Below are 3789 nucleotides of genomic sequence, written 5' to 3'. Positions count from 1 at the left end.
TATTTAATAACTTAAAATACTTCTCGGCTTTTATTCATTATAATTAGCAAAAATCTGCATAAACCATTTCAGATTAATACTAGAGTTAGTTTTAGTCACCTTAGTAAGCTATAATAATTGTTTTGAACTAGATTCATTGTACTTACAGCCCTAAACTATGTCCTTACTATGTAATAATGAATGTTATTTTTATGTGTAAACAGGCCGACAGCAGCATGAGGACGGTAGCAGAAGATGAACACAAGATGCCAAGAGCAGCAGTCGTGTGTGTGTGTGTGTGTGTGTGTGTGTGTGTGTGTGTGTGTGTGTATATGTGTGTGTGTGTTTTACATCTGTACATAGAGCTCTTTTTCTAGAGTGTTTTATGTGTCAAACAGCCTGTGTCATAAATGTGAGAAAAGCTTTGTGTCCACAGAGGCTACACTGACAGAAGATCCTCCATCATCTGCTGCACTGAAAAAAAAACCTTAAAAAAAGCATCGCAAAACATTTTCAGTCACTTCGAAAAAATTATTTATATAAAAAAAAAATAGGTAAATTGCATCCTCTATGGCACCTTAAGCTTTTTTATTGTCTGTTGAAGGCCTTTTAGTGCAATTACAAACATTCATTTTCCTTCAGCTTAGTCCCTTATTCATCAGGGGTCGCCACAGCGGAATGAACCGCCAACTATTCCAGCATATGTTTTACGCAGAGAATGCCCTTCCAGCCACAGGCTAGTACTGGGAAACACCCATACACTCATTCACACACACTAATACACTGGCCAATTCAGCTTCTTCAATTCACCTCTAGCACATGTGTTTGGACATTGGGGAAAACTCATGCCAGCTTTGGGAGAACATACAAACTCCACACAGATATGCCAACTGACCCAGTCTTGACTGAAGTGACAGTGCTAACCACTGAGCCACCGTGTTCGCCATTACAAAAAAACATTATATTAAAAAATGAGTGAAAATATTGGTGATAAGATTTTAACCCTTCCCAAACCAGGACTTATTCCTCCATAACCTGACCATATTTTGTTGGTGTATTGATTTGCCCTGTATTTTACTAAAATTATCATGATTAAGCTATGGTTTGTGTAGCAAAACCATCAATTTGTGATTAAAATTACCACGGTTTTAACTACTCTACGGAGATACAAACATCCAAAGCTTGTAGTTTGTCACTTTGCCTAAATGGATCAACGGTTTAATTCACGTCTCCTCATACCTCAGTTTCCCATCAAATCTCCTGACCAATCAAAATGCTCTCTAGTATCTGACATGCCCCGCCCCCTTCAAGACGCTTCTCATTTGCTTTTCAATTGATGCTCTTGAGCTCAACCACTCTCTGGCAAAGCTTTGAGAAAAACAAAACACTATTGGCTGTTTCTTTTAAAAGGGGAGGAGCTACTCTGTCCAGCCCTCTCTTTGTGTTTCAGTTCAAATTACGTCAAACATCGAACATTTTAAAGCACTTCACTGGACCTTTAACCCTTTAAGGTGCACTCCTACTTTCTGGGCTCATATCTTGTATTGAATAATATGCTGTAACAGCTCCTATAAATAGTAATAAGCAATTAAAAAATAATAATGATGATAACCTATGGTCAACCAGGTTGTTATGATGCTTATTAAATGGTTAACATGCGTTTAGATATTTGATCATGTTTATTTCGCTCGCATTTGTAGTAAAGCAGAATAGAGATCCAATTCATTATTTGAATTTTATCAAATAATTGACAGACGTTGAGAAATTATGCTTTGTTAAATTTATTTTTGGCCTTTTTTTTAGATAAAACAGTATTAGATTGGACAGGAAGAGAAGTAGGGGTTGGGAAATGTCCTCAAGCTGGGATTCGAACTCAAAACGCTCTGATGTGCTACTGCACCATATGTCGGCGCACTAACCACTAGGCTATAGGTTATCATTTATTGAATAATAAACCGCCCACTTATCCAGCACGTTTCCATACCCTTTCAGCCGCAACCCATCTCTGGGAAACATCCATACACACTCATACACTACAGTCAATTTAGCCTAGCTAATTCACCTATACCACATGTGTTTGGATTGTGGGGAAAGCCGGAGCACCTGGAGGAAACCCATGTGAATGTGGGGAGAACATGCAAACTCCACACAGAAACACCAACTGACCCAGCTGAGGCGCGAACCAGCACCTTCTTGCTGTGAGGTGACAGCACTACCTACTGCGCCACCCATTATGCTTTGTTTCATATCAAAATAACAGAGAACAGCTTGTTCTAAGGGATTGGGTTGTAGAAATGCTTAAATTTTTTCTTAATCAGCTGAAAAACAAACCGTCCAATGAGATTCATCTACTTCATCTCAATGAAAATCAATTAAATTGTATAAATCAGTACGATAAGTGATGGTGGATTATCTGCAGTTGGGTCTCTGTCGGGGGAATCTTTGTGTCTCGAGTTTCTCTCGTGCGTTTGGTTTGTATTGATTTGATCCTGTCAACACTGGTTCATTTATGCACTCAAGTTTGGTTGCATTTCACACCTATAGACTCAATTAGCCATCTTGCAGTTTACGTTCACTAAAGCAGTCAGGAAGGTTTCACTGTATTTTTCTGTTTGTAAAATGTTGCACTAACAGATTAGCGCCCACATGGAAAGATACTATAGTAATTCAAAGTAAATACCACAGTGTTTTGGATTATACTATATTGTTACTGTGTATATTTTAGTATTTACAACAACTTTGTTAATGATTCGATTCAATTCATCTCGATTTCTACAGCACTTTTACAATGTAGAAGTTCTAGTAAATTGAAACTGTCAGTCCAGTTTTCAGAGTTGACATTCAGTTTAGTTCAGTTCAGTGTGGTTTAATTTTCACTGCTGAAAGTCCAAACACTAAAGAGCAAATCCATCGATGTGCAGCTTCACAATTCCTAATCCAAGCAAGCCAGTGGCGACAGCGGCGAGTAACAAACTTCACCAATCGACGAAAGTGAAGGAAAAAACCTCAAGAGAAACCAGGCTCTGTTGGGCACCACCATTTCTCCTCTGGCCAAACCTCCTGTGCAGAGCTGCAGTCTAGAAATTGGGGGCTGGAGAATACTGGAAGTCCATTGTGGAGAAGCTGCTGGTGTGAGTAGGTCACCGGCTGGTGTTCAGGTTGGCCCATGAGAACAATGCGGAGACTCGTCTGTCACTGAGGTCTTTCAGGAATCAGTCTCATGACCTCCATGATTGTCCCAGCATGTGCTCAGGATACGGCCTGGTCCAGGATTATGGATACCTCTAGAAGTGCTCTGCGGCTGGCATCATCTCTTCACGGTTCTTGGATCACATACATGACGCTACACGTTGAATGAATGCTAATGCACAGTTGTAGTGAACTGATAAACTGTTGTCTGCTTTAGTACTACAGTAAACTGGTGTATTGTGGTATTAAATACCTCATAGTAGAAAACAACAGTGGGTTGTTTACATTACTGTAGTTATTTTACTGTAGAATTACCACAACAGGTACATTACTATAGCATGGTTGGAAAAACACTGCTATTTACTATAAATTACTGTAGTAGTTTTTTCATTTGGGCGATCAAAGAAAAGTTTCTTATTCAGATGTTTATCTTTCACAAGCTGTTTCTGATTCAATGAAAAACGTACCGTTCTAGTATTTTCCTGTAAAGTCTGGACTGATCGGACGCTTGTTTGTTGTAAATATATGACTGACATTTTCTTTTGGCACTTTTGCAATGCTAGCACTGGATGGTGTAGCGCTCATATGTAAACATACACACTAAATCTGGTTTTAACACCA

General features: G+C 39.0%; 1 protein-coding gene across 2 annotated transcripts in view; it reads left to right on the top strand.

The window, feature by feature from the left end:
• tspan5a (tetraspanin 5a) overlaps positions 1-3789 on the top strand; it is a 39050-nt gene extending 35261 nt beyond the window's left edge. The window contains exon 11 of one of the 2 annotated variants that reach the window (XR_015494691.1): positions 204-3789. The gene's annotated coding sequence lies outside the window, so the exon portion shown is untranslated. The remainder of the gene's footprint in view (positions 1-203) is intronic. The other variant, NM_001006047.3, reaches the window with a different exon arrangement.

The sequence above is a fragment of the Danio rerio genome, chromosome 7 (genome assembly GCF_052040795.2).
Source record: "Danio rerio strain M-AB ecotype USA chromosome 7, GRCz13ab, whole genome shotgun sequence".
Classification (NCBI taxonomy): domain Eukaryota; kingdom Metazoa; phylum Chordata; class Actinopteri; order Cypriniformes; family Danionidae; genus Danio; species Danio rerio.
This window is presented reverse-complemented; position numbering and strand designations above follow the sequence as displayed.